Source organism: Dromaius novaehollandiae, chromosome 10, assembly GCF_036370855.1.
Source record: "Dromaius novaehollandiae isolate bDroNov1 chromosome 10, bDroNov1.hap1, whole genome shotgun sequence".
Classification (NCBI taxonomy): Eukaryota; Metazoa; Chordata; class Aves; order Casuariiformes; family Dromaiidae; genus Dromaius; species Dromaius novaehollandiae.
In genome coordinates this window covers 25,906,570-25,929,901 of record NC_088107.1, presented here as the reverse complement: position 1 = coordinate 25,929,901, position 23,332 = coordinate 25,906,570, and the positions used below count along the sequence as shown (strand labels likewise).

Sequence of the window (23,332 nt, the reverse complement as noted above, 5' to 3'; positions counted from 1 at the left end):
CGCACGCTGCAGCTCGCTGCCCCGCCATGCAGGCTTTTGGCCTCCGCAATGAAGCTGCTGCGCAAAACAGGTCCATTTGGGTGTGGGTCACTTTCAGGGAAGGACGCAGGAACCTCTTTGATCTCCCTCCTACACCTTGATCTGCTTGTTTGCAGGAGATTCTCCACTGCCCAAGCAGAGCCCAGACCCCCGCCTGCAAGAAGCGTGAAGGCCCATTCAAGTCCCCTACGCACATGGCTATGGAGATCCCAGAGAGTGACCGCTTGCCCTTTCCACACTGGAGGGGACCAACCCGCTCTCTGGCTTCGTCCTGCTCACCATGAACCTGCCGTCGTTCCCAGGCTCCAAGGCAGCTGACGGAGGCTGTGGTGCAGCCTGACCAGCATCAGAACTAGCAACATTGTCACAGCCCTCACTCCTGCCCCCAAGGCGCTTGCCTCCAGCTCACTAGCATCCTTCCTTGCTGTGGAGCTTTGCCTCGGCCCTGCAGACCTGACTCTCGTCTCCCTTACGGGACTGCGCAGCCTTCACGTTCTCCCTGAACTTAGCCCACCACCTCCGGAGCGTCTGCCATAACCTGCAGGGAGAGATGTCTCTCAGGGTCAGCCTGAGTCCCTCCACGGAAAGCACTCGAGCGCTGGCTTGAGGTGTCCTTCATGGCCAAACCTCACCACGGCTCATGGCCATGCTCACCACGGGCAGAGGCGGATGAGCCAAAGGCAATCCGCATGACGCAAATCCGCTTAAAAACCTCTCTGGACAGCGAGCCTGACACCTCCAACTTCACGGACCCTAGGAGTCCGCAGGGGTGGCTGCGACACAGATGAGTCGTTCCACCATCAACTCCTATGAAGTGGGAGCAAAACATTTCAGCTGAGAGAGGCAAGGGCTTAATCACCAGCGAGAGCTCTGCAAGCAGCAGCAGCCACGAGTGTTTGGGTGCTTCATGAGCAAGGAATGTTTTGGGCCCCCTGGGGCTCTGGGACACAGCATAAAAGCCTGTGCTGCGCCAGGCTCTGCCATCCTCCTCTCTTTGCCTCACTTTCCTTGGGGAACTAGGTAAGCCTGGCTCCGCTCCCTCTCTTCCTACGGGCTGAACGGCTCTCATGCTGGCTACTCAACCTTGATAGGTGGCTGGCAAGCTTGGCACTTGAAAAGAAATGTTTAAGGTCCTTTACCTCTTTCTCCTTTCCAGCGGGGTGGTGATGGAGAGCTGGGAAGAGGAGGGTGCATTCAAGCAGAAGGGGGATCTCTGGGTTCAGCTGCGGGCATGCGAGTGCCCCAGAATTTCCACCTGCAGCAGGTCGTCCCTAACCAAATAGCCCAGCACATCCCCTGCCATCTTGAAGGCAGAAACGTTTCTTTTGGAGATGTGGTATGAGCGGTCTTTGCAGAGCTGCTTTAAGCCCACTCTGATGCATTTCACGTGAAAAGCTGGTCAGCATTCCCGTGCTGTGTGACTCGGAGGGCATGTGACCGTGCGTCCTGAGGTCGCTCTGGAAGCAGGAGTGAAGGGAGGCCTCAGCAGCCTCCCCCCACTCTCAGGGACGAGGGCAGCCTCTTGAGTGAGAAGAGGGAGCAGAGCTCTTCCAGCTTGGTGGTTTCCAATAGGACAGCCACAGGGGAAGGCCTGTGTGGCATGGCAGACGAAGAGCTAGGGGAAGGCATTGTGGGCTTGCCCAAACCATGCCTGCAGCTCCTTGCGGGATCTCGTCCAAGCATGGGGCTGGCCTTGCTAAATCAGTTCTGCTCCAAACCCAGGCACGGGGCAGTTGCCACGCACTCAGCATTATCCGGGGTCCTCCAACTTCTGCCCTCTTTTCCCTCCCCTGCTCTGTGTTTCAGCTTTGCCTCCCTCACAGAGAGATGTCTTGCTTCAGACCCTGCCTGCCACGCCCCTGCGGCACCTCTGGCCCAACCCCACTTGCAAGCAGCTGCAATGAGCCGTGCATCGCCCGCTGCGCTGACTCGACGGTTGCCATCCAGGCCTCCCCGGTCGTGGTGACCCTGCCTGGCCCCATTCTCACCTCCTTCCCTCAGAGCACAGCCGTGGGATCCTCTCTGTCAGCTGCTGTTGGCAGCTCCCTCAGTGCTGCGGGGGTGCCCATCACATCTGGCGGCTCCCTTGATCTGGGCGCGGTCGGACTGTGTCTGCCTCCCCCCCGCTGCAGTCTAAACTGCTGAAGCCAGACGATCATCCCCTTCGGCGCCACCACCCAGGAACCTGGAAGGAAATGGGCACCCGAGACTGCAAGCACGGCCATGGCTTGCAGACGAGCTGGGTACCCCCATCCCACCTGGGGCGAGCCAACGGTGCCCGCTGCGCCTCGCTGCATGGCAGGTCTTGCCACGCTGCCTCTGGCTCTGCTTTTCTCCAAACTCCTCGGGAAAGAGCTCCTGCTCTTCCACTTGGCTGCATCTCCGCTTGATGGGCACAGGGTACCAGGGTTAGGAATTGCTGTTGTGGGGACGTGATTGCCACAAGGTAGAGGGGGAATGGGAAGAGGCAAGCACTTTGCCTGGTGCTTGTGCTGGGGAAACGAGCAATTCTCTGTGCTTCACTGAACCCTGGGAATGTGTGTCTTGCTCTCTGTACTGCTTCACTGCCCTTTTGCCTCCCTTCTCATTAAAGACGTTGTGCAGCATAGCTGGAGACTTGTGGTGCTGTTTCTTTCTCCTCCAGCCTCCGTTAGCCACCCGCTCTGCCTGCAAAAGCATTGCCCTCTGTCCTGAGCTTACTTCTCTCTGCTGGCAGCTGGGGAGGGACTACCTCCCCTCTCCCAGCACATGGGACACGTGTAATCAGGTACCTGTAAGCATGGGGCACTGCCAGATTTGGGTGGAGCTCCCTCAATGGATCCCAGAGCACCAAAACTAAGCAAATGGGCTCAGAAGGATGGAAGACCGGCACTATCAAGGCCACAGGCAAAGGCGACTTTTCAGTCTCTGTGAGCCTCAGAGGAACAGAGCATGACTCTGCTGCCTGGTCATCCCGGCCCCCCGATGGCTCTCAGGGTCAGCTGTGAGGCCCTCCACCAAAAGCACTCACAATCTCCCTTCAGGGGTCTTCATTTTCCTCTGCCAACGTACCCGGTGGGCCTTGAACGTGTCTTAGGAATTGTGCTGAGCTGCCTCCCTCTTTCCATACATTGGAAGCCCGCCAGGCAGCCCACTGCCCTCGAGAAGGACGTGGAGTTGGAGCCCTTCTGCTGCTTGCAGGTGAACCTGCCTTCAGCTGCTTGCTGTGCTGCTGTGCAGGGGCAGGATGCAGAGAGGTGGAGGGCAGAGGCCGTAAGGGAGCGTGCCGGGAAGGGTGGCAATAGGTATTTTCAGCAGTCAGCAAATGTGCCCTTGCACAAGGGAATGCGGACCCTCAAAACCAGGCAGATTTGGTGACTCCTTGCGTCCTCTTTGAACTTCAGCATCCCATCGGATGTTGCATCTCCTGAGAGTGACGCTTGTGTCAGGAAGGCAAGGCAGACCTAAGGGTGTGATGAGTGGCGAGGATGAAAGGCCTGGCAGCAAGAAAGGGAAAAGAGAATTGCCTGCCGCTCAAGAGAGCAGATCCTTCCCTTTGCCTCTCCTCAGCACTGCTGACACCACCTGGAGTGCTGGAGTGCTGTGTCCCATTCTGGGCTTCCCGGTACGAGGAAGATGGACCTATTGGCGTGAGGCCAGCAAAGGGCTACGAAAATGGTTGAGGCCTTGGATCATCTGTCAAAGCAGGAGAGGCTGGGCAGGAGCTGGGATTGTTCAGCTTGGAGAAGAGAAGAGAAGAGAAGAGAAGAGAAGAGAAGAGAAGAGAAGAGAAGAGAAGAGAAGAGAAGAGAAGAGAAGAGAAGAGAAGAGAAGAGAAGAGAAGAGAAGAGAAGAGAAGAGAAGAGAAGAGAAGAGAAGAGAAGAGAAGAGAAGAGAAGAGAAGAGAAGAGAAGAGAAGAGAAGAGAAGAGAAGAGAAGAGAAGAGAAGAGAAGAGAAGAGAAGAGAAGAGAAGAGAAGAGAAGAGAAGAGAAGAGGAGGGCTCAGGGGGACCTTACTGATATGCATCAGTACCTGAGGCGGTGGAGAGGGCAGGGGCAGGGGAGTGAAGAGGAAAGAGTCAGCTGCTTCTCACTGGGGCCCCACCACAGGGCAAGCAGTAGCAGGCACAAGCTGCAATACAGCAAATCCCACTTAAGCGCACAGAAGACGACTCTTCTCCTGTGAGGGTGGTCAAACATGGGAATGGGTTTCCCAGAGAGCTTCTGGAGGCTCCATCCTCGCAGCCATTCTCAACCTGACTGCACAAGGCCCTGAGCAGCCCCCTCTGCTGGACCCTGCTTTGAGCATGGGAGTGCACTAGACAGCCTCCAGAGGTTCCTTCCCACCTCAGCTCTTCTGCGACCCAGCGCTGGATCCCTCAGGCAGAACCGGCCGTCAGGGACAAGGGAGGAGAGACGATGCGGGGAGCCAGCGCCCAAAACGGCTTCAGAGGCGGGGATGGGGAAAGGGCAGGAGAAGGGGCACTGCTGTCAGTCCCAGGGGCAGGATGGGTTCGTGGGATCAGTCACGGTGAAAGGGTCCTTCCTTGCTGTTGAGCTTCAGGTGTCCGTCATGGCTAAATTCCACTATGGCTGATAGCCATGCTCACCATGAGGAGGGGCATGAGCTGAAGGCAATCTGTGTGGTACAAATCCTCTTTTCAGGCTAAGTTCGCTAGTAACACTGTCCCGTTTAGCACACAAGCTGGACTGTGCATCACGTGCCCTCGCTCATGCAGCTCTTCAGCCCTTCATTCCCCCTCTCCTCGCTCCCTTCTCTTTTTCCAATGTAGAGGTACTTCCAGGAAGCAAATACTGAACGCCATCACACTGCTCTCTAGTGCTTGCTACCTCCATTTCTCAGCTGACCCTCACAGTGCCAGCCTCATGCCTGCTATGGGGGAAATGATCTTGTGTGAGATCAGACTCTCCACATTACGTGGCGTGTCCCACAATGACTCCGCAGGAAAGTAGGCAGCTTTCCAAAGAAAATCCTTCACTGCTGAGCTCCAAGATAAGGATTCCCCCTCTTCTCGCTCCCTTCTCTTTTTCCTTTCCCAGAGTTTCACTCTCTCCTGCCACCAGACTCCTGAAATTTCTCCATCTCTGCCCTGAGAGCTTCCCAGTAGCCCTGTGAAGGCTCCCGCCGCAGGCTTCTGAATTCATCACTGTTGCCTAGCTTTTATACACATTGATAAGTTCCTCCTCAGCATGGTCTTCTCCTGGCTAATGAATCCCCGCCCTGTTAGTCTCTCCTCTAATGACAGATCAAACTGGAAGAGCGGGGTGTTAACACACTTCTGAAACAACCCAGCTAGAATGAGAAAGAGAAGTCATCCTTCTTGGGCTGTCACCATACGCACCATCTGGACACTTCCCTTCCACTCTGCAACCGTTTAACAGGAAAGCTCTTTTCCCCCAGGGCAGGCAGTGAGGTGGGATTGTCACATGAGCAGGAAACTTTCCCACCACAGCTCTTTCTCCTGTGAATAAGTCCACACACACACACACACACACACACACACACACACACACACACACACACACACAAAGACAACATTTGAGCTGAGACCCTAAAGCTGGCTTGTACCTTCAAGACAGAAAGAGACATCTTGGGGGCTCTGCAGATTGGGGAGCAGAGAGCAGGGGAAGTCCCTGATGCCTGGAGAAAGACAAGTGCTGCACCAGTCTCCAAACAGGGGAAGAAAGACTATCTGGGGAACCCCAGGCCACTCAGCCTCACGTCAGTCCCTTGGAAGGCCGTGGAGCAAGTCCTCTTCACTATATCCATCCATGGATGGAGGGACAACAGGCGATGTTGTCTCCCTTGTCTTTAGCAAGGTTTTGGACATGGTCTGCCACAGCATCTTTGCATCCAAGTTGGGACGTCATGGTCTGAGGGGGGTGGACCTCCAGAAGGAGGAACGCAAAGTCCAGCGCCTGCATGGACCAATTGCCCTGCACTGGGGACTGACTGGGTGGGGAGCTGCTCTGCTGGACAGGCCCTTGGGGGTCCTTGTGAGCAGCTGGCAGTGCAGCCTGCCAGGGTGGGGCCTGGCACCGGCGCGGGAGGCACTGGCCCTGTGAGCGGAAGCTGAGGGAACTGCCCTTGTTTAGGTGGGACCCAGATGGGAAGGTTTTGGGGGGATCTAATTGCAGCCGTTGAGTACCTACGAGAAGGTGGGAGGATGAGAGCCAGTAGCTAGGCAGGAGTTGAAATGGGTGCCAGCCCCGAGGCCCTGACCTCTTTGGGGACAGCAGAGGTGCAAATCCTATCAACCCCAGAGCCCGTTCAGGGAGCTGATCCGACCCGAGGGACTCCCCTCGCTCCTTCACCACAAGCCATGGGCTTCTCTGAGCGGCGCAGACTGGAGAGCACAGCATGCGCGGAGAAGGATTTCTGGGAGGAAAGTCTCCACACTTCCCAGTCTGGGGAAGGAAAAGACTGGCAGGCAGAAGTCTGTCAGGAGTGGGACTTGAACCCACGCCTCCCACGGAGACTGCGACCTGAACGCAGCGCCTTAGACTGCTCGGCCATCCTGACCTCTTGACCAGCCTCCGCTCTTCTCCCTAGAGCCTGCCTGAGCCGGGGAGGGGGGGGGGGATTGATTCAGGCTCCTCCTGTGCGTGGGGCACAGAGAGCTGGCTGCTGGCAGGACCTCTCCCCTTGTGGCGCTGGGCTCTTTGGAGGCAACAGCAGGAGCTGGAGGCATTTCAGAGCAGGGAGCAGAGGGGCCCAAGGCACATGGTCAGGAAACTTCTTCCGGCTGTGAGAATGCAAAAGGGAATTCTTCAATGGCAGAACCAAAGGAACTCGCGGGGCAGGCGGTTCAAGATGCCCACAGTCACCTGCTCTTGGCTCCTCAGGGCTCTGACACTGTCGTAAACCAACGAGGACGCCAGAGGAAACTCGTGGGTCTGCAGGTCCCAGCAGCACGCTTTGGCACCTTTGATTTCTTGCCTGCAAGCCCCGCTACACCCAATGGCTTCAGGCACTGCCACCGCCTCTTTCTCTCTCCATGCATGTGCCTGCTTGGGCACCCATGTACAGGTCCTTGTGCCATTTGGTGAGCCTGGCTCTGTGCATAGGAGACAGTCTTTCTTTGGGCAGGGAGGCTGCCAGTCCCTCCTTGGGCAGATGCAAACCCCAGAAGACCAGGGGACAGCTCCGTTCCAGCGGTGGCCTTGCCATCCGCAAGGCAGCTCCTGCTCTGAAGGCTGTCCCCTCTGGAGCCTGTCTCTGGCTGCCTCTCCCCAGCAGACAGGAGGGGGTGGTTCCTGATGTTTCCTGCCCCACGGCCTTCCTGCTGGCCCCAGTTCTGCCCCTGCTCTCCTGTTCCTGCCCACCTCCAAAGCTGGCCTGGCTGGTGGCTGGGGAAGCACAAGCTGGGCAGAACCTGGCGAGTCGGGAAGCACCACTTCCCCAGCTCCGCTGCTCGTGGCACGGCGTCCTGGGGTGGGCTCAGGCCACCAGCCTTTGGGGAGCAGCCAGATGTCCTCCCCACTGGCGCCACAGCGCTGCCCCTGTGGGGCCTCTCAGGGCCACCTTTTCCTGCCTCAGAAATGGCCCAGCCCCCTGGATGCTCTGGGTGGGCAGAGGCAGTGTGTTAGGGCTGGGAGTGTAGATCAGGCACCGTGGGCAGCCCCACGCCTGGCTCTGGGGTTTTTCCATGTGAACATCCCCTCCCCGCACAGCTTGGAGTGCAAATTGAGCCTGTGGGCACCTCTCCCTTCTTGCACTCTAAAGGAACACTGCCAAGCCCACTCATCCCCCCCGCCCCCACCCACCCATGCACACACACACACACGCACGCACACACACATGCGCGCACACACACACACACACTGTACTCCTCACAGCAATTTTCTGAGGTGTTATTTTCAATCTTCATCTTTAACCTTCCAGGGCATTAATCTTCTGCTTGCCAGGTACAACGTCCAACAGCAGCAGGTTGAGCTCTGGGCCAGGCAGGAAATCCCTCTCCTCTGGCCCACGTGTCAGCAGTGCAGAGAGGCCGTCAGCGTGGAGTCCCTCCTCAGCAGGCAGTCAGCACTGGTCTCAGCTGGGAGCCCGTAGCTGCCCCAAGCAGTCCTGGTGCCATATCAGCAGTTCTCTTCAGCACCCTCACCTGGGGGCCCTGGGAGAGAAAGTGTGGAGCCCCACAGACAAAGAGACGGGCGAGACCCATCCATGGGTGAGGAGACGGCCCATGGAGAGACTCTGCCAAGAGAAGCCAAGGCGGGTGTCTGGGGAGGGAGGACAGGGGCAGAGCAGAGGCTGGTGCCTCTCCGCCCAGGGCTGTGGGGACTGTGCCTTCCCTCTGTGCTGCTCTGCTCACACCAGCCCTGAGGGTGATCTCTGACAGGGCTGTGTGTCCATGATATGGAAGCCATGGGTGGGCTGCAGTGTTCTTGGCTCGCTCAGCACAGGCACGGATCCCAGTACAGCCAGTGCAGCCGGGAGAATGTCTCTACAGAAGTGCCTGGGTGGGTGCGTTCATGTGGGAAGCAGCAGCGGCGCTGGGGTATTTCCGCTCTTACAGGCCTGGGAGCAGGCAGAGATGCTTGGGGTGTGAAACGTGGAGGAGCGGCCAGAGGCTGTGTGCAGGGAGGGGGAGGCAGGACTGACGTGGGCGCTGGGAGAAGTGGGGCAGAGGCATGTGCCTGCAAGCACTTCTTTCACTGTGATGAGCACAGCCGCCTGCCAAGCAGCCCATCTCTGCTTGACTCCAGTCCCTGGCATGCACTTTCACCAAGGCAGGCATTGCTGAAGCCAGGCCTGTCTCTCCTGGGCTCTGGGGGGGTGCCCCATCCTGCCTGTGCATGCACTAAGGGGAGTGGCTCCCCCAGGGAACATGAACTTGTTGGTGAAAGCTGGACTCTTTTCTAGCAGGAGGTGGAAGTGCCTCTGCAGCAGGCGCCTGGAAGGAGAAAAGGGCGCGTGCGTGCGTTGGCCGGGAATCGAACCCGGGTCAACTGCTTGGAAGGCAGCTATGCTCACCACTATACCACCAACGCATGCAGACCTACACCCGCCTCCTCCTGCTCCTCCCAGGCACCATCTGACCCTCTCTGAGCTTTCAGGACTATGCCAGGAGTCCGAAAGGTGAGGAAGATGTAGCAGAAGGAAAAAGAACAGGAAGCGGCATTTGGATAGGGTCTTTCCCTTCCCCCATCTCTTCTCCTGCTGCTGCAAAAACTTGCAGACGTTTCCACGTGGGGGGCCTCCCTTCCCGTCACAGAAGCACACACATCTCGGCTCAGGCCGCGTGGGAAAACATGCCCCTTTGAAGAAAATCCACCCCTCCCCATAGGTGAGCAGTCCTCTGTCAGGAAAGCTGTGAGCCTGTGCAGCTGGGAAAGGAGAAAGGTGGTTCCCACACACCCTGGCGATGCTGGGGGAAGCTGAGGATGACTAGAGGGATGGGGGGTGCACTGGGCATGCTGTGCAGCTGGAGGGACTGCGGCTGCGGGGCTTTGTCCAGGGCTGGAGCTTCGTCGCTCCAGGCAGCCCAGAAGAGGACGGTGCCCTGTAGCTGGCAGGATTCCAACCTGTGTGGGGAAACTCCCCTGGACTTCACATCCATTGCCTTCCTCGCTCAGCCGCAGCTACCCGCCCCAAACCTCTTGGCAGCAGTGATCACGTGCCCTGTGCAACGTCATCCAGCTTGCTGCGAGTTTCAGGGCCAGACTGTGTTGGGGTTTTCCTTTCCATCCTTGGGACACACCACAGCTGGGCACCCACAAACAGATGAGCACATTCAGAGCGCATTCACCACACCTGGGACTCTGAGGGAGGTGTCTCATTTACCTCCCAGTCCCTGCTGTGCAGTGAGGTGGACTGGACAAGAGGCGCCACCAGATGCCCAGCCCCGCGGAGGAAGCACTGCTGGGGAAGTCCCGGAGTTCCAGCTGCCTCCCCAGGGTGAGGAGTCTTTCCTCCCTGCCTGCCTCTGAGGCCTGGGGGCTCTAAGCACTAGGGTTGGGACCTGCGCTGCGAAGGAGAAGTGCCTGCATCCAGGGTTTCAGAGGCGTAACCCCAGGGCTACGGCTGCAGCTCCCAGCGCCTGGTTGTCAGGGTGGCATCTGGGATATGCTGATGCCGGAGCAGCATTTGACTCTCCCTCTGGCATCTCTGTGGCTGGAGGGGAGGAAGGGAAGGGAGCTCCATGTATCAGGTCTCTTAAGACGGAAGAGAAAGCAGAGAGCCCAAGAGCAGGAGCTGAAGAGGAAAGACTGCAAGGAATCCAAGGACCCCGGTCTTGAAGTTTTGAGACAGTGGAAACAGGAGACACACAAACGGCACTGTCTGCTGGCGTGGCTGCCCTCCGGCTCTAGAGAGCTGGAGAAAGAACTCAGGGGAGGCGTTAGGAGGGGTGAGCTACGTGGAAGGGCAAATGGTGGGGTGAAGGGAACCGGAGGGACGTAGACGAGTGGGGGGAAAGAGAAAGTTTGATGTCCGAGAATGAGCCACTGTAGAGGTCTGCCTGTGCACGGTTTTGTCTGGATGGTGACCACAACCCAAGTCAAGAGGCTGATCTTGCTTGAAATCCAATGTATGGCTCCAGGGATGCATAGGAGGCATTTCTGTCATTTCCGTGGCCCTGGTGCAGTGTTAGGGGCAGCTGCTGGGTTGTCAGGGTCAGCAAAAGCAAGGCTGCACTGCAAGGGAGTTTCTGTCCTCCCCTGCAGAGGCAGCTCAGTGGGGCAAACACAGACTCCTCCCATGTGTGATGCGCAGGAGACAGTGTCAGAAGGGCAAACCAAGGGGGCCTCAGCTCGGGCACACAGCCTTTGGGCTTCCTGGGGAGACATTTTTCCTCCATGGGCCCAGGCCCAGGCTCAGGCCCAGGCAAGAGGAACAGAAGCCCCCTTGAGCCCAAGCGCTGGTGCTGTCAGTGTGCAGGAGCGGCAGGGAGGGCTCTGCAAGCTCCCCACCCAGATCCTGGGGGGAGCAGAGTGGCGCAGCGGAAGCGTGCTGGGCCCATAACCCAGAGGTCGATGGATCAAAACCATCCTCTGCTAAGGCCCTTTTTTCCCAGTCCCCTCCCAGCTGAGGCCTCTCACTTTGCACACTTCCACCAGCACTCCCCTCTGTGCGGTGCTCCAGGGCTGGTGGCAGTTGTCCTGCTCCTCAGCCCCTTGCCTGTGCTGCTCCTGCCCTCTCTTTTGCTTTCTTAGCATCTTCTCTCACCTTCTCCTTTGCTTTCTTAGCATCCAGACCTCACAAAGTGCGCCTGAGGAGCAGAGAAGGCTGTGGATCACCAGGCAGACAGGAACACAGAGAGGTCCCCCCACAGGAGTGTGGGTGTCCTGGGGACAAAGCTGGTTCTTCCTTCCCTTCAGGGAGCTAAACCCCCAGCTTCCTGGTGGCAAGCGGGGACCTTCACCGCTGTGCAGGTGGAGAGGAGGTGAAGGCTGGTGCTTGTTCAGCGAAGACAAATCCAGCGGTCTGGAAGACCTGGGGGATTTCTCCTTCCTAGCCTCTTGGCTGCCACTCCCATTCGTAGGTCAGCCCGGGGCAAGGCTGAGCAAGCTTTCACAATGGGCACGTGTGCACACGCGCACACACACACTCACACAGAATACACACCCATGACCTGGCCACATGTATGAATGCAGACAAAGAGCAGTGCCTTCATGAGCACCCACAGAAACACCCACTCACGCTGGCGTCACCACCACGAATGGCCCAATCCTTTCTTCCTCGTGGGCTAGTCAGGACTGCAGTGCCACAGTGGACACCCCCTCCTCTCCTGATTCACACGTACATGCACACCTGCAGGTCCCTCAATCCCCAGCCCAGACCATAGGTCCGACCAGAGTCCCTGCCTGGGCCATGAACCCTGTTTATCCACCTCCTGCTCCAACCAGCCAAATGAGCCAAGGAAAACTTCTTTGCACATCCCTGAGATGTGACATAGGAGGCCAAGGTTGGACCTGCTCCTCATGAACAGGGAAAACTTGGCCGGAGACTTAATGACCAACAGCAGGAATAAAGCCACAGTGCTTGGGCATGCTGCGATGGTCTTAGGAAAGGCAAAGCTCGACTTGTGTTGGGACTGGCAAGGGACATCGAGAGCAAGAAGGAGAGCTTTTACTGCTGCAACGCTGTTGCTACCCTTGTTATCCCTGACTGCAGCAAGGCCTTTGGCATGGTCTCTCAGTATCATTGGAGCTAGTCTGCTGAGTTGCGGAGAGGAGACCTGGATGCTGACTTGTGTGGCAAATGGGCTGGGCTGTCAGGCTCAAAGGTTTGTGCTGGGTGGTACAAAGGCCAGCTGGTGGCTGCTTCCCAGTGTCGTCCCTGAGGGATCACTCGGGGTGCCAACGGGCTTTAACGTCTTAAGGGGTGACCTGGACAGTGGGACAGAGGGTGCTTGTAGCACATTTGTTGGAGAGACGAGTCTGGGGCGGGGCCAATGCAGCCGAGAAACTGGAGGGCAGCGCTGGTAATAGGAGAACCTCGACAGGTGGGAGAAGGGGGCCAACAGGAACCACCTGCAGTTCAACAAGGGCAAAGGCAAGTCACAGGAGCACGGTATCACAGAACCGTTGAGGTTGGAAGGGACCTCTGGAGATCATCTAGTCCAAACCCCGCTCAAAGCAGAGCCAGACAGGGCAGGTTTCCCAGGACTGTGCCCTGGGAGGTTTTGACTATCTCCAAGGGTGGGAGCTCAGCTTCTCTGGGTAGCCTGTTCCAGCATTCAACCACACTCACAATAAAACAGCTTTCCCTTCTGTTGAGATGGAATTTCCTCTGTTTCAGTGTGTACCTGTTGCCTCTTGTCTTGTCGCTGGGCATCACCGAGAAGAGTCGCACTCTGACTTCTTTACACCTTCCCATCAGATACTTGTGTATGTTGATAAGATCGCCCCTGAGCCTTGTCTTCTCCAGGCTGAACAATCCCACGTGTCCCAGCCTCTCCCCCTATGACAGATGCTGCAGTCCCTTCTTCATCTTTGTGGCTGTTTGCTGGGCTTGCTCCTGTACGTCTATGTCTTTCTTATGCTGGGGAGCCCAGAGCCAGACACAGCACTCCAGATGTGGCCTGACCTGTGTTGAGTGGAGGGGAAGGATCACCTCCTCTGCCTGGTGGCTACGCTTTTCCTGTTGCAGCCCAGGATGCTGTTGGCCTTCTCTGCCATGAGGGCGCATTGCTGTCTCATGTTCAACCTGCTGCCTGCTCGGACACCTGCGTCTTCCCCTGCAAAGCTCCTCCTTGCTGCTCAGAGCCAAGCCTTTACTGGTACATGGGGTTACTCTTCCCCAGGTGCGGCACCTTGCACTTCCCTTTGTCAAGCTTCATGAGGTTCCTTTCTGCTCATTTCTCCAGCCTGCCAAGTTCCCTCTTGGTGGCAGCACCAAGATGCGGGGAGCCAGGGCCCAGAACGACTACAGAGGCGGGCATGGGGAAAGGGCAGGACAAAGGACACCGCTGTCAGCCCCAGGCGCAGGATGGGTTCAGTCACGCTGAAAGAACAGAGCCGGAGGGCAGGGAAGCAAGGAAGACCAGAGTGCATAAAGCAATCTACCCAACAGCCATGCACGGGTATAAAAATGCAAACACGCTGAGGAAAGCCACCAGAGAAGCAGCAGCTTGAGGCCCCACTGAGATGTGAACTCACAGCTCCAGTTCCAGAGCGCAGAGCGGGGTAGCGCCATCATTCCTGGGGGGTCCCTTCTGGAGAGCTCTGGCTCAGGAGGGCAGCGGGGCCAAGGGAAGCAGACTGCAGCTCTGCTGCTGGGAGAAGTGCTGTGCTGGGGGTCAGACCTGCTTCTGATGCATCCCCTGGGGAGCATCAGGCTGCTCTGCTGCTCCTCTCAGAGGCTGGCCAAGCAAGGAGGGGCCACCCATGCTCTGGTTTAACTCCCTTCCCTGTCAAGAGGAGATCCTGCGTTCACCTTGTGGAAATGCCTGTGCTGTGAGCTTTTATCACAGAGAGCTCCCTGTCCAAGACGGATCATCCAGGAGGTTTCTGGAGGGTCTTGACGACAAGTGCCTGACACAGGCGACGGAGGAGCTGAGGAGGGCAGGTGCTCTGCTGGACCTCATGCTTACGAACAAAGAAGACCTAACTGGTCGGGAACGGGAAGGCTGGGAGCAACCTCGGCACAGTGGTCACGAGATGGAGTTCAGGCTCCTGAGCGGAGGAGAGAAAGCCCAAAGCCACAATCACAGCCCTGGACTTCAGAAGAGCAGACTTTGGCCTCTTCAGGGATCTGCTTGGAAGAATCCCATGGGACACCATCCTGGAGAGAAGAGGGGTCCAGGAGTGATGGCTGAGTTTCAAGGAAGGATCACCTCCTCAAGCTCCAGAATGGTCCATCCCAACAAGCAAAGGCCGCAGGAGGCCCGCATGGGTGCATAAGGAGCTCCTGGAGGAACTCCGACATCTAAAGGAAGCATACAGCAGGTGGAGGCAGGGACATGTGAGCTGGGAAGAACGCAGAGACACTCTCCAAGCATGCAGGGATGGGGTTAGGAAGGCCAAAGGCCACCTGGGGCTTAATCTCAGGAGGGACGTGAAGGGGAACAAGAGGTGTTTCTACGGGTACCTCAGCGGCAGAAGAAAGACCAGCGAAAGCAGGGGCCTTCTGCTCACTGGCAAAGGCGACCCGGTCACAAAGGACAAAGAAAAGGCCAAGGTACTGACGGCCTTCTTTGCCTTGCTCTTTACCGGGGTGACCGCACGTCAGGAATCCCAGGTCCCTGAAACCAGGGGGAAAGTCCAGGCCCAGGCACACTTGCCCTCAGTGGAGGAGGATCAGGCTAGGCAATATTTGAACAGGCGGGACATGCACAACTATGCACTCCTACGGGCCTTCTACGATGCGATGGCTGAGTTAGTGGATGAGGGGAGAGCAGCAGATGCTGTTTATCACAAGGGCTGTGATCCGCAGCACAAAGACCAGCTGGAGGCCAGTCACCAGTGGCGTCCCCCAGGGGTCGATACTGCGTCCAGTGCTCTCCAGCCTCTTCATTAATGGCCTAGATCATGGGACCCCAGCGCACCCTCAGCAGGTTTGCAGATGATACGAAACGGGGAGGGGTGGCCGATACACCAGAAGGGTGTAGTGCCAGTCAGAGGGCCCTCAGCGCTCATAACCCATGCAGCAGTACCTGTTGGGAGCCGACCGCCTGGCAAGCAGCTTTGCAGAGAAGGAGCTGGGACTCTGGGTGGACACCAAGTTGAACATGAGCCGGCAAGGTTCCTCTGCAACAAGAAAGCCAGCATCATCCTTCGCTGCATCACGAAGAGCCACCAGGTCAAGGGCGTTGATGATTGCCCGCTGCACAGCCCTGGCGAGACCACATGCGGAGTGCTGCGTCCAGTTCTGGGCTCCGCAGGACAAGACAGGCATGGACCTTCTGGAGCAAGCCCAGCAGAGGGCCACAAAGAGCATGAAGGGGCTGGAGCATCTGTCCTACGAGCAGAGGCTGAGAGAGCTGGCACTGTTTAGCCTGAAGAAGGCGAGGAGGGGGGTGATCTTCTCCGTGCGCATGAACACCTGTGGGAGGGTGTAGCAAACATGGAGCCAGACTCTTTTCAGTGTCATGCAGTGAGCATACAAGGGGCATTAGGCACAAATGGAGACACAGAAAATTTCATCTCCACATAAGAAAAAAATTGCTGATGGTGAGGGTGGCCAAGCGCTGCAACACACTGCCCACAGAGGCTGTGGAGTCTCCATCACTGGAGATATTCAACACCGGACTGGACAGTGTCCTGAGCAGCTTGAACGGTGCCACAGGGTACTTTCAGTACATTCTTACAAGAGGCCAGACCGGGGACATGCAGCTGGCACACTGGAGGCCCAGGCTGGTATTCAGGGAAAACTCACCAGGCTGGAGAAAGGGGCTGACAGCCAGTGCCTACAGGTCAACAACGGCAAAGGCTCGTCCTCCCCTGGGCTGAAATAACACAGGGCAGGCTGGAGGCCGACTGGCTAGGAAGCAGCTTGCTTAAAAGGGTCTTGGTGGGGCCAGGCGGACAAGAAGCCAAACCTGAGCCAGCACTATGCTCTGGCTGCGAGGACAGACAGCCACATCCTGGGCTGCATTGGCAAGCTGCAGCCAGCAGGGCAACGGCGACAGCGAGGGCGAGGGCAGCGACCCTTCCCCTCTCTTTGGCACCTGGGAGACCGACAGTGTGCCCGGTCTTGAATCTCCAGTACTGGAAAGGCATTGCCCTTGTGGAGCGAGTCCCAGGCAGGAAGACAGGGTCACCAGGGTGACTAGGGGTCTGGTGCATGTGACATATGAGGAGAGGCTAGCTTTTGGCAGCCCTAGGAAGAGAAGGCTCAGGGGAGATCTCATTCCTCTCTGCAGTTGCCCCGCGGGAGGAGAAAGAAAAGAAGGCGCTTCTGGAGCTCACAGTGACTGGGCAAGGAGCAGAGGACACAAGCTGTAGCACTGTAAAGTCCAGCTACATATAACACAGATTAAGATGAAGAATCTTTTGCATCATGGGGGTGGTCAAGCCCTGGAAGAGCGTGGTTGCTGGATTGCCCTTCTTGGGGAGAGGAAAAAGCTTGCCTACACACATCCCTGAGCAACCCGACGTAGTCGTCACTGCTTCGAGCAGGGCATTGGACTAGCTCACTCACAGAGGTCCCTTCCAACTCAAACGGTTCAATGCAAGCTGAGCAAAGCGATCGATGCTCTGCCCTTCTCACTGCTGCTGGGGCAACACCTGCATTGCAGTGCCCTGTCTGGGTCCCCCAGGACCAGAGACGCATCAGAAACCTGGAGAGAGCAACAGGCCCAGGGCCAGACTCAGTCAGGCGGGGCTGAAGCCCATGCCGTAGGAGCAGAGGTCGACGGCATTGGCTTTGTGCAGCCTGGAGGAGAGAAGGCCCGGAGGGGAGGCGGGGAAGGGAAAACCCAGCTCTGGCAATGGGAAAACAAGCCTCAGTGAGTACGGTGCAGCCCTGACACAGGCTGCGCGAGGGACACTGGCATCTCCGTGCGTGTCGGTGCTCAGACCCTGAGCCGCCGGGTGGAGCTGGGAAGTTTGGCCTGTTTGGAGCAGGACGTTGGCCCTGAGGACCTTTAGGGCGGTCCTTCCTCCCTCACCTCTTTGGGGATGTGCTGAGTCACAAGGGCCCTTGACCAGCCACAAAAGGGCTGGAAGGCAGGAGCATGCGACTGCCTAGAGGCACCAGGGGCTTCAGCAATAACGCAAACCATTTGGAAATGCCCTTCAGGAAAGTGGCACTTCAGGAAGAATGAGGACACAAGCTCGGTATTCCTGGCACGCCTGAGGCCAGGACGCCATCTCCACCAAAGTCAACAGCAGGGCGACTCACGTTTCCCTGGAGTTCAGGGATTTTCCCAGCTCTTCCACAGTACGATGGCTCCCAGCTGCTCCGGGAGACCGATCCAACGTTGCTCTGGAATGAAAATGCCTTGAATGCGCCACGCCATCCCTCACCCAGGAGAAACAGCCGCACGCTGCAGCTCGCTGCCCCGAGCCACTCCTAAGAAGCAGCCCATGCAGGCTTTTGGCCTCCGCAATGAAGCTGCTGCGCAAAACAGGTCCATTTGGGTGTGGGTCACTTTCAGGGAAGGACGCAGGAACCTCTTTGATCTCCCTCCTACACCTTGATCTGCTTGTTTGCAGGAGATTCTCCACTGCCCAAGCAGAGCCCAGACCCCCGCCTGCAAGAAGCGTGAAGGCCCACTCAAGTCCCCTACGCACATGGCTATGGAGATCCCAGAGAGTGACCGCTTGCCCTTTCCACACTGGAGGAGACCAACCCGCTCTCTGGCTTCGTCCTGCTCACCATGAACCTGCCGTCGTTCCCAGGCTCCAAGGCAGCTGACGGAGGCTGTGGTGCAGCCTGACCAGCATCAGAACTAGCAACATTGTCACAGCCCTCACTCCTGCCCCCAAGGCGCTTGCCTCCAGCTCACTAGCATCCTTCCTTGCTGTGGAGCTTTGCCTCGGCCCTGCAGACCTGACTCTCGTCTCCCTTATGGGACTGCGCAGCCTTCACGTTCTCCCTGAACTTAGCCCACCACCTCCGGAGCGTCTGCCATAACCTGCAGGGAGAGATGTCTCTCAGGGTCAGCCTGAGTCCCTCCACGGAAAGCACTCGAGCGCTGGCTTGAGGTGTCCTTCATGGCCAAACCTCACCACGGCTCATGGCCATGCTCACCACGGGCAGAGGCGGAGGAGCCAAAGGCAATCCGCATGACGCAAATCCGCTTAAAAACCTCTCTGGACAGCGAGCCTGACACCTCCAACTTCACGGGCCCTAGGAGTCCGCAGGGGTGGCTGCGACACAGATGAGTCGTTCCACCATCAACTCCTATGAAGTGGGAGCAAAACATTTCAGCTGAGAGAGGCAAGGGCTTAATCACCAGCGAGAGCTCTGCAAGCAGCAGCAGCCACGAGTGTTTGGGTGCTTCATGAGCAAGGAATGTTTTGGGCCCCCTGGGGCTCTGGGACACAGCATAAAAGCCTGTGCTGCGCCAGGCTCTGCCATCCTCCTCTCTTTGCCTCACTTTCCTTGGGGAACTAGGTAAGCCTGGCTCCGCTCCCTCTCTTCCTACGGGCTGAACGGCTCTCATGCTGGCTACTCAACCTTGATAGGTGGCTGGCAAGCTTGGCACTTGAAAAGAAATGTTTAAGGTCCTTTACCTCTTTCTCCTTTCCAGCGGGGTGGTGATGGAGAGCTGGGAAGAGGAGGGTGCATTCAAGCAGAAGGGGGATCTCTGGGTTCAGCTGCGGGCATGCGAGTGCCCCAGAATTTCCACCTGCAGCAGGTCGTCCCTAACCAAATAGCCCAGCGCATCCCCTGCCATCTTGAAGGCAGAAACGTTTCTTTTGGAGATGTGGTATGAGCGGTCTTTGCAGAGCTGCTTTAAGCCCACTCTGATGCATTTCACGTGAAAAGCTGGTCAGCATTCCCGTGCTGTGTGACTCGGAGGGCATGTGACCGTGCGTCCTGAGGTCGCTCTGGAAGCAGGAGTGAAGGGAGGCCTCAGCAGCCTCCCCCCGCTCTCAGGGACGAGGGCAGCCTCTTGAGTGAGAAGAGGGAGCAGAGCTCTTCCAGCTTGGTGGTTTCCAATAGGACAGCCACAGGGGAAGGCCTGTGTGGCATGGCAGACGAAGAGCTAGGGGAAGGCATTGTGGGCTTGCCCAAACCATGCCTGCAGCTCCTTGCGGGATCTCGTCCAAGCATGGGGCTGGCCTTGCTAAATCAGTTCTGCTCCAAACCCAGGCACGGGGCAGTTGCCACGCACTCAGCATTATCCGGGGTCCTCCAACTTCTGCCCTCTTTTCCCTCCCCTGCTCTGTGTTTCAGCTTTGCCTCCCTCACAGAGAGATGTCTTGCTTCAGACCCTGCCTGCCACGCCCCTGCGGCACCTCTGGCCCAACCCCACTTGCAAGCAGCTGCAATGAGCCGTGCATCGCCCGCTGCGCTGACTCGACGGTTGCCATCCAGGCCTCCCCGGTCGTGGTGACCCTGCCTGGCCCCATTCTCACCTCCTTCCCTCAGAGCACAGCCGTGGGATCCTCTCTGTCAGCTGCTGTTGGCAGCTCCCTCAGTGCTGCGGGGGTGCCCATCACATCTGGCGGCTCCCTTGATCTGGGCGCGGTCGGACTGTGTCTGCCTCCCCCCCGCTGCAGTCTAAACTGCTGAAGCCAGACGATCATCCCCTTCGGCGCCACCACCCAGGAACCTGGAAGGAAATGGGCACCCGAGACTGCAAGCACGGCCATGGCTTGCAGACGAGCTGGGTACCCCCATCCCACCTGGGGCGAGCCAACGGTGCCCGCTGCGCCTCGCTGCATGGCAGGTCTTGCCACGCTGCCTCTGGCTCTGCTTTTCTCCAAACTCCTCGGGAAAGAGCTCCTGCTCTTCCACTTGGCTGCATCTCCGCTTGATGGGCACAGGGTACCAGGGTTAGGAATTGCTGTTGTGGGGACGTGATTGCCACAAGGTAGAGGGGGAATGGGAAGAGGCAAGCACTTTGCCTGGTGCTTGTGCTGGGGAAACGAGCAATTCTCTGTGCTTCACTGAACCCTGGGAACGTGTGTCTTGCTCTCTGTACTGCTTCACTGCCCTTTTGCCTCCCTTCTCATTAAAGACGTTGTGCAGCATAGCTGGAGACTTGTGGTGCTGTTTCTTTCTCCTCCAGCCTCCGTTAGCCACCCGCTCTGCCTGCAAAAGCATTGCCCTCTGTCCTGAGCTTACTTCTCTCTGCCGGCAGCTGGGGAGGGACTACCTCCCCTCTCCCAGCACATGGGACACGTGTAATCAGGTACCTGTAAGCATGGGGCACTGCCAGATTTGGGTGGAGCTCCCTCAATGGATCCCAGAGCACCAAAACTAAGCAAATGGGCTCAGAAGGATGGAAGACCGGCACTATCAAGGCCACAGGCAAAGGCGACTTTTCAGTCTCTGTGAGCCTCAGAGGAACAGAGCATGACTCTGCTGCCTGGTCATCCCGGCCCCCCGATGGCTCTCAGGGTCAGCTGTGAGGCCCTCCACCAAAAGCACTCACAATCTCCCTTCAGGGGTCTTCATTTTCCTCTGCCAACGTACCCGGTGGGCCTTGAACGTGTCTTAGGAATTGTGCTGAGCTGCCTCCCTCTTTCCATACATTGGAAGCCCGCCAGGCAGCCCACTGCCCTCGAGAAGGACGTGGAGTTGGAGCCCTTCTGCTGCTTGCAGGTGAACCTGCCTTCAGCTGCTTGCTGTGCTGCTGTGCAGGGGCAGGATGCAGAGAGGTGGAGGGCAGAGGCCGTAAGGGAGCGTGCCGGGAAGGGTGGCAATAGGTATTTTCAGCAGTCAGCAAATGTGCCCTTGCACAAGGGAATGCGGACCCTCAAAACCAGGCAGATTTGGTGACTCCTTGCGTCCTCTTTGAACTTCAGCATCCCATCGGATGTTGCATCTCCTGAGAGTGACGCTTGTGTCAGGAAGGCAAGGCAGACCTAAGGGTGTGATGAGTGGCAAGGATGAAAGGCCTGGCAGCAAGAAAGGGAAAAGAGAATTGCCTGCCGCTCAAGAGAGCAGATCCTTCCCTTTGCCTCTCCTCAGCACTGCTGACACCACCTGGAGTGCTGGAGTGCTGTGTCCCATTCTGGGCTTCCCGGTACGAGGAAGATGGACCTATTGGCGTGAGGCCAGCAAAGGGCTACGAAAATGGTTGAGGCCTTGGATCATCTGTCAAAGCAGGAGAGGCTGGGCAGGAGCTGGGATTGTTCAGCTTGGAGAAGAGAAGAGAAGAGAAGAGAAGAGAAGAGAAGAGAAGAGAAGAGAAGAGAAGAGAAGAGAAGAGAAGAGAAGAGAAGAGAAGAGAAGAGAAGAGAAGAGAAGAGAAGAGGAGGGCTCAGGGGGACCTTACTGATATGCATCAGTACCTGAGGCGGTGGAGAGGGCAGGGGCAGGGGAGTGAAGAGGAAAGAGTCAGCTGCTTCTCACTGGGGCCCCACCACAGGGCAAGCAGTAGCAGGCACAAGCTGCAATACAGCAAATCCCACTTAAGCGCACAGAAGACGACTCTTCTCCTGTGAGGGTGGTCAAACATGGGAATGGGTTCCCCAGAGAGCTTCTGGAGGCTCCATCCTCGCAGCCATTCTCAACCTGACTGCACAAGGCCCTGAGCAGCCCCCTCTGCTGGACCCTGCTTTGAGCATGGGAGTGCACTAGACAGCCTCCAGAGGTTCCTTCCCACCTCAGCTCTTCTGCGACCCAGCGCTGGATCCCTCAGGCAGAACCGGCCGTCAGGGACAAGGGAGGAGAGACGATGCGGGGAGCCAGCGCCCAAAACGGCTTCAGAGGCGGGGATGGGGAAAGGGCAGGAGAAGGGGCACTGCTGTCAGTCCCAGGGGCAGGATGGGTTCGTGGGATCAGTCACGGTGAAAGGGTCCTTCCTTGCTGTTGAGCTTCAGGTGTCCGTCATGGCTAAATTCCACTATGGCTGATAGCCATGCTCACCATGAGGAGGGGCATGAGCTGAAGGCAATCTGTGTGGTACAAATCCTCTTTTCAGGCTAAGTTCGCTAGTAACACTGTCCCGTTTAGCACACAAGCTGGACTGTGCATCACGTGCCCTCGCTCATGCAGCTCTTCAGCCCTTCATTCCCCCTCTCCTCGCTCCCTTCTCTTTTTCCAATGTAGAGGTACTTCCAGGAAGCAAATACTGAACGCCATCACACTGCTCTCTAGTGCTTGCTACCTCCATTTCTCAGCTGACCCTCACAGTGCCAGCCTCATGCCTGCTATGGGGGAAATGATCTTGTGTGAGATCAGACTCTCCACATTACGTGGCGTGTCCCACAATGACTCCGCAGGAAAGTAGGCAGCTTTCCAAAGAAAATCCTTCACTGCTGAGCTCCAAGATAAGGATTCCCCCTCTCCTCGCTCCCTTCTCTTTTTCCTTTCCCAGAGTTTCACTCTCTCCTGCCACCAGACTCCTGAAATTTCTCCATCTCTGCCCTGAGAGCTTCCCAGTAGCCCTGTGAAGGCTCCCGCCGCAGGCTTCTGAATTCATCACTGTTGCCTAGCTTTTATACACATTGATAAGTTCCTCCTCAGCATGGTCTTCTCCTGGCTAATGAATCCCCGCCCTGTTAGTCTCTCCTCTAATGACAGATCAAACTGGAAGAGCGGGGTGTTAACACACTTCTGAAACAACCCAGCTAGAATGAGAAAGAGAAGTCATCCTTCTTGGGCTGTCACCATACGCACCATCTGGACACTTCCCTTCCACTCTGCAACCGTTTAACAGGAAAGCTCTTTTCCCCCAGGGCAGGCAGTGAGGTGGGATTGTCACATGAGCAGGAAACTTTCCCACCACAGCTCTTTCTCCTGTGAATAAGTCCACACACACACACACACACAAAGACAACATTTGAGCTGAGACCCTAAAGCTGGCTTGTACCTTCAAGACAGAAAGAGACATCTTGGGGGCTCTGCAGATTGGGGAGCAGAGAGCAGGGGAAGTCCCTGATGCCTGGAGAAAGACAAGTGCTGCACCAGTCTCCAAACAGGGGAAGAAAGACTATCTGGGGAACCCCAGGCCACTCAGCCTCACGTCAGTCCCTTGGAAGGCCGTGGAGCAAGTCCTCTTCACTATATCCATCCATGGATGGAGGGACAACAGGCGATGTTGTCTCCCTTGTCTTTAGCAAGGTTTTGGACATGGTCTGCCACAGCATCTTTGCATCCAAGTTGGGACGTCATGGTCTGAGGGGGGTGGACCTCCAGAAGGAGGAACGCAAAGTCCAGCGCCTGCATGGACCAATTGCCCTGCACTGGGGACTGACTGGGTGGGGAGCTGCTCTGCTG

General features: G+C 57.4%; 2 non-coding genes across 2 annotated transcripts; both read right to left on the bottom strand.

Annotated features, from left to right (window-relative positions):
* Positions 1 to 6,479: 6,479 nt before the first annotated feature.
* TRNAL-CAG (transfer RNA leucine (anticodon CAG)) lies at positions 6,480 to 6,562 on the bottom strand. The gene has a single exon. It is a non-coding gene; the product is annotated as a tRNA-Leu (tRNA).
* Positions 6,563 to 8,964: 2,402 nt separating this feature from the next.
* TRNAG-UCC (transfer RNA glycine (anticodon UCC)) lies at positions 8,965 to 9,036 on the bottom strand. The gene has a single exon. It is a non-coding gene; the product is annotated as a tRNA-Gly (tRNA).
* Between the last annotated feature and the right edge of the window lie 14,296 nt (positions 9,037 to 23,332).